Genomic DNA, 7,322 nt, shown 5'->3' with positions numbered 1-7,322 from the left:
TCGGGGAAGAGCCTGCGAAATGGTTGCTCTCTGTCACAGAATATTGCTGTGATTTGTCACACTGAGGCTTCTCTAATTAAAACGCAGACAGCTTGAAAACAGTTTAAGAATGCTGTTAACTTTTTTTATTTTATCAAATCTCAACGAAAAAGGGAGTTTGATCATTGCCATTTGACCGGAAATTTTTGTGGAGCAGTATACAACTCACGCAACCTCAAATATCAACTCCTTCATTACATACGAATTTCCTTACATAATTTGAGCGGATATGATGTTCATTTCATCATTGAGCAATTAGTAGATTTAGTACCACGTAAACGCACAGGTTAGTGTCCTACCTGTGAACATGGAGAATTAAATTTCGTTTTATAAGAGGATTATGTCACGTTGTAATTCCTGAATTTGTTAGGATTTATGCATGCACTGCTTCAGAAACTTGCTAAATATTTTCGTCAGGTAGACATGTATGTCACACAAGCTACATATCCCGATCATGTAAAGTTTCAGCTCATTATGCAGAAGGGCGTATTCCCATATCAGTATCTGGATTCGATGGAGAAACTCAACGAAACCACACTGCCTAATATATCGCACTCTCTGGTGAAGTTAAAAGGTGATACCGCAAGAGATGGAAAATATAGGCATATGGTGAGCGTTTGAAGGAAATTTAGTACCCCAGACTTGGGTCAATATACCAAGTTTGGTGGTGCAGTGTTAGCACATTGGACTCGCATTCAGGAGGACAATGGTTCAAATCCGCGTCCTCCCATCCAGATTTAGGTTTCCCATAATCTCCCTAAATCGGCCCCGTCAAATGCCGCGATGGTTCCTTTGAAAGGACACGATCGATTTCCTTTATCATCCTTGACACAATCCGAGTTTGTGCTCCATCTCTAATGATCTAGATGTCGACGGGACGTTAAACCCACTCTTCCTTCCTTCCTTGGGTTAAGAGTGAGGCAGCAGTAGCCGACCTCGACAGTCGCGACAACAGATAAGTAAACCGCTTTTGTAACATTTACGAGTTCCTAACCAGGAGCGAATTTCATTATATCATCTGTGTACTTTAATAGTTTAGTTTCTTGACTTTCTGCGTGTAAATAGCCACAGTTCTCGCGTTTTCGTTTGCGTCTGAATGTAAACCGATTTTGTGATATGTTACAAGTTCCTTATCAGGGGCAAATTATTTAGTTTCACCTGAGTGCTTCGGTAGTTAGGTTCTTGAATATCTGCGTATTACTAGACACAGTTCGTGTGTTTTCGTCAGGGTCTACATTAGAGTTGCGCAGCACATGCAATAGTCCGTTTATCTGCATTGTTTACTTTTCCACGGTCTTTGGTATGGGCAGGGACTGCGATTGTTGTGTGCAGATGCGAGCCGAGTTGGTGACACTTCGCCCTCAGCTTCACGCTGTGATGGCTTCCGTTACACAGCATGAGGCTGGAGTAGATGGGCACCACTGTTGTGGGCCGGCCGTGGGGATCCAACGGACGTCCAGCGCGTCCGAGTCCTCCGATCGGTCCTCACCGGAGGCCAACCCAGTTACTGCTCGCATTGAGGGTGACCCCCCACCAGTGGTCGAGTGGGATGTCGCCCCGGGGCGAAGCAGGCGGCGAAAGACTTCCCAGGCGGCCGCACGTAAGGCCTCCCCGGTTTGTCTGACAAACAGGTTCGAGGTGCTGTCTGTGGCTGACACTGTCGCTGAGCCGGATGCTGTCGCCTGGCCTGTTTCAGAGGAAACCACTCAGCCTACAAGATCCAGGCAATCGCAGAGGGTCGGACTATTGGTAGTTGGGAGCTCCAACGCTAGGCGCGTTATGGGGCCCCTTAGAGACTTGGCTGACAAGCAGGGTAAGAAAACCAATGTGCACTCCGTGTGCATATCGGGTGGAGTCATTCCAGATGTGGAAAGGGTCCTCCCGGATGCCATGAAGAGCACAGGGTGCAGCCAACTGCAGGTGGTTGCTCACGTCGGTTCCAATGATGTGTGTCGCTTTGGATCAGAAGAGATTCCCTCTGGCTTCGAGCGGTTAACAGAAGTGGTAAAGGCTGCCAGTCTTGCTTGCGAGATGAAAGCAGAGCTAACCATTTGCAGCATAGCCGACAGGACCGATTGCGGACCTCTGGTACAGGGCCGAGGGGAGGGTCTAAATCAGAGGCTCAGACGGTTCTGTGACCGTGTAGGCTGCAGATTCCTCGACTTGCGCCAAAGGGTGGTTGGGTTTCGGGTTCCGCTGAATAGGTCAGGTGTCCACGATACGCAGGAGGTAGCTACACGGGTAGCAGGGGCTGTGTGGCGTGGACTGGGCGGTTTTTTAGGTTATAGGGTCTCAGGAAAACACAAGATGGGCTTCAGTCACAAAGGGTGCAGGCTGAACACAGGAAGAACATAGATACAGGAACCATTGGTATAACAGTTGTAAATTGTCGTAGCCGTGTTGGGAAAGTACCAGAGATCCAAGCCCTAATAGAAAGCACTGATGCTCAAGTCGTTATAGGCACTGAAAGCTGGCTAAAGCCGGATATAAGCTCAGTCGAAATTTTTGCGAAGAACCTAAAGACAGGCTAAATACGGTTGACGGTGGCGTGTTTGTTGCTGTTAGAAGCAGTTTAACGTGTCTCGAAATTGAAGTAGATCCTTCCTGTGAGTTAGTATGGGCAGAGGTCATTGTTGGCAGCCGGAATAAAATAATAATGGGATCCTTTTACCGACCTCCCAGTTCAGATGATGAAGTTGCTGAAAGGTTCAAAGGAAACTTGAGTTTGATTTCAAACACGTACCCGACTCATACGATAATAGTTAGCGGTGACTTTAATTTACCCTCGATATGTTGGCGAAAATACTTGTTTAATTCCGGGAGTAGGCATAAAACATCATCCGAAATTGTGCTAAACGCATTCTCTGAAAATTATTTCGAGCAGTTAGTTCATGAGCCCACGCGAATAGTAAACGGTTGTGAAAACACACTTGACCTCTTAGCAACAAATAATCCTTAGTTAATAACCAGGATCAAAACCGATATAGGGATTAGTGAACACAGGGTTGTCGTAAAGAGAATGAATATTGTAATCCCCAAATCCTCGATAAATAAGCGAAAAATATACCTATTCAAAAAAGCAGATAAAAATTCACTTGACGCCTTCCTGAGAGACAATCTCCACTCATTCCAAATTAATAATATAAGTGTAGACCAGATGTGGCTTAAATTCAAAGAACTAATATCGGCAGCAATTGAGAGGTTTATACCAAATAAACTAACAAACGACGGAGCTGATCCTCCTTGGTACACAAAACGAGTTAGAACGCTGTTGCAGAAACAACGAAACATGCTAAATTTAAACAGACGCAAAATCCCAAGATTGGCGATCCTTTACAGAAGCTCGAAACTTAGCGCGGAGTTCAATGCGAGACGCCTATAACAGTTTCCACAACGAAACTTTGTCTCGAAACCTGGCAGAAAATCCAAAGAGATTCTGGTCGTATGTGAAGTATGTCAGCGGCAAGAAACAATCAATGCCTTCTGTGCGCGATAACAATGGAGATACTATCGAAGACAGTGCTTCCAAAGCAGATTTACTAAACACAGCCTTCCGAAATGCCTTCACAAAAGAAGACGAAGTAAATATTCCAGAATTCGAATCGAGAACAGCTGCGAACATGAGTAACGTAGAAGTAAATATCCTCGGAGTAGTGAAGCAACTCAAATCACTTAATAAAAGCAAGTCTTCTGGTCCAGACTGTATACCAATTAGGTTCCTTTCGGAGTATGCTGAAGCGTTAGCTCCATACTTAACAGTCATATACAACCGTTCGCTCGAAGAAAGATCAATACCCAAAGACTGGAAAGTTGCACATGTCACACCAATATTCAAGAAAGGTAGTAGGAGTAATCCACTAAATTACAGACCCATATCGTTAACGTCGATATGCAGCAGGATTTTAGAACTTATATTGTGTTCGAACATTATGAATTACCTCGAAGGAAACGGTCTATTGACACACAGCCAATATGGGTTTAGAAAACATCGTTCCTGTGAAACACAACTAGCTCTTTATTCACATGAAATGCTGAGTGCTATTGACAAGGGATTTCAGATCGATTCCGTATTCCTGGATTTCCGGAAGGCTTTTGACACTGTACCACTCAAGCGGCTCGTAGTAAAATTGCGTGCTTATGTAATATCGTCTCCGTTATGTGACTGGATTTGCGATTTCCTGTCAGAAAGGTCACAGTTCGCAGTAATTGACAGAAAGCCATCCAGTAAAACAGAAGTGATTTCTGGCGTTCCCCAAAGCAGTGTTATAGGCCCTTTGCTGTTCCTTATCTATATAAACGATTTGGGAGACGATCTGAGCAGCCGTCTTCGGTTGTTTGCAGATGACGCTGTCGTTTATCGACTAATAAAGTCATCAGGAGATCAAAACAAACTGCAAAACGATTTAGAAAAAATATCTGAATGGTGCGAAAAGTCGTAGTTGACCCTAAATAACGAAAAGTGTGAGGTCATCCACATGAGTACTAAAATAATCTCGTTAAACGTCGGTTACACGATAAATCAGTCCAATCTAAAAGCCGTAAATTCAACTAAATACCTAGGTATTACAATTACGAACAACTTGAATTGGAAAGAACACACAGAAAATGTTTTGGGGAAGGCTAACCAGATGCTGCGTTTTATTGGCAGGATACTTAGAAAATGTAACAGACCTACTAAGGAGACTGCCTACACCACGCTTGTCCGTCCTCTTTTAGAATACTGCTGCGCGGTATGGGATCCTTACCAGGTAGGACTGACCGAGAACATCGAAAAAGTTCAAAGAAAGGCAGCACGTTCTGTATTATCGCGAAATATGGGAGAGTGTCACAGAAATGATACAGGATTTGGGCTGGAAATCATTAAAAGAAAGGCGTTTTTCGTTGCGACGGAATCTTCTCACGAAATTCCAACTTTCTCCTTCGAGTGCGAAAATATTTTGTTGACACCGACCTACATAGAGCGGAACGATCATCACGATAAAATAAGGGAAATCAGAGCTCGTACGGAAAGATATAGGTGTTCATTCTTTCCGTGCCCTGTACGATATTGGAATAATAGAGAATTTTGAATGTGGTTCGATGAACCCTCTGCCAAGCACTTAAATGTGATTTGCAGAATATCCATGTAGATGTAGATGTAGAATTTGCTATGCTAAACATGGATACAGACCTATGCTTCATAGGAGATGTTTTTGAAACATTTCGGAACATATATCGGGCAACATACGATCTGGATCCTGTTTTTCAATAAACGTCACGTAGGTTGTCGTGGAACAGAATGATTAAGGCCACAGAGGTCGAACCCAAACTTTTGGCCAATGTCGACATACTGTTGTTCTTCAAGTGCGGGTTCGTCGGGGATTTTGCCAATGTATACTTAGACAGACCAAAGCAAATAATACATGTATGGGTGGATCGTATGGTGAAACTTCTGACGAATCAATTTACATTCTGGGCTTGGGTATTAGCAGTTTACACTGACTCACCATGCAACAATGTCAATCAATTGCCTAGCCGATGACGGAATCGCCAAATGAACTGATAATATCTCATATCTACCGAATAACGATGGTGAAAAATATGTCTTGGAGGTAGAACTAACGTAGTCTGTTAGTTCGCATGATGTATGCAGCGATTAGCTGCCATGTCCAGAGCGCAAATACCATGAAACTGTTCCAAATACAAGCAGTTGACAACACTAGGGAATAAATTTAGACATATAATGCATTATAAAAACCGGAAACAATATTCCAGATTAGGAATGGAAGTGAGTAGAATCACCTGCGACATCGTCTTCAAGCAGAATCCCTAGCTGGAATTGTATATTGATGTCAACACTGAAAAGAGGGCTTCTACATCATGTAAGTTTGAAAAAGCTGTTTATAAAACCAATTATCAAAGCGATTTCCAGAAAAGTAATGGAGAACATTCAAAGTTATCGTGAGCACTCCGTCTTCAGGCCACAAGTGGCCCATCGGGACCATCCGACCGCTGTGTCACCCTCAGTGAGGATGCGGATAGGAGGGGCATGCGCTCAGCACACCGCTCTCCCGGTCGTTATGATGGTTTTCTTTGACCGGAGCCGCTACTATTCGGTCGAGTAGCTCCTCAATTGGCATCACGAGGCTGAGTGCACCCCGAAAAATGGCAACAACACATGGCGGCTGGATGGTCACCCATCCAAGTGCCGGCCACGCCCAACAGCGCTTAACTTCGGTGATCTCACGGGAACCGGTGTATCCACTGCGGCAAGGCCGTTGCCCCAAAGTTATCGTAAAAATTCATTTAATCAGAAAATGGGATGGGCCGTTTGGCGCTAGATATTACATCACCATACCGACGTTTAAATGGGCAACTATCTTCAACGATGAATTTCTGACTTTGAAGATGGCTAAGGTTTTGATACTGTTTATAAAACCTGTTTGTGGTAGTATGTGTGTATTAGACGCAGCAAAATTCCACATATACCACTTTCATTAAGAGTTTATGAAAACTTACTTTGAAGATCTAAAGTTATTTTATATGGATACACACAGTTTCATTTACGGGTGGAGGTTGCAATCCATATGAAGTGATAAAGTACATTTGAGACATCTGGATATGCAGCTGATAATCCTTATGGCATAATGCCAGCAAACAATAAGGATGTTGGCTTGATGAAAGACAGGGCTAACAGACAGCAGATTGTGAAGTTTGTGGACATATGGTCCAAATTACACGCATACTGTGCCCAAGCAAGTCACACTCTGTGATGGGCTAAGGCTCTGAGTCTTTCAACACACGGAATCTTACAACTGACAACTACTGGGAGTGATTGTGTGATGACGTCTTTCATTAATAGCACCTACTGATGAGTGAGATTAAATTTCCTACTGCAGGTCGCCCAGGTCGAGTACTTTCTAAGCATCATCTATAGAAAACGTGATATCATAATGGCATTTTGTTAATGTAACTGTTAATTTTTGATACTTCATACATAGATATAGTATTACATCAGTCAATGTAACAGTTACTTAGATGCAGAGTATACATTTACGATTTCGACAGTCTAATGTTGTGTGATCTTAATGTATAATGCTACATATGCTTAGTTATAGTAATATCTGTATATCGATAAATGTATGATATGGGAATGATTGTTTTTTATAAAGCTATAGCATAAAAGCTCGTCTTCATACTGGTATACCAGTTTCATGAATCGGAATACACTCTCACACATAAAAAGAAAAAAAAAATGACGCACCACCAAGGAATTATCCGGTTGGGACGAAAAGCAGTAGATC

The 7,322-nt window shown here is 43.1% G+C and overlaps 1 pseudogene; it reads right to left on the bottom strand.

The window, feature by feature from the left end:
- Positions 1–6,184: 6,184 nt before the first annotated feature.
- Positions 6,185–6,301, bottom strand: LOC126250326 (5S ribosomal RNA; annotated as a pseudogene).
- Between the last annotated feature and the right edge of the window lie 1,021 nt (positions 6,302–7,322).

Source organism: Schistocerca nitens, chromosome 3 (assembly GCF_023898315.1).
Source record: "Schistocerca nitens isolate TAMUIC-IGC-003100 chromosome 3, iqSchNite1.1, whole genome shotgun sequence".
Taxonomy (NCBI): Eukaryota; Metazoa; Arthropoda; class Insecta; order Orthoptera; family Acrididae; genus Schistocerca; species Schistocerca nitens.
The sequence above is the reverse complement of the archived record's forward strand: the minus strand, read 5'-3'. Positions and strand labels throughout refer to the sequence as shown.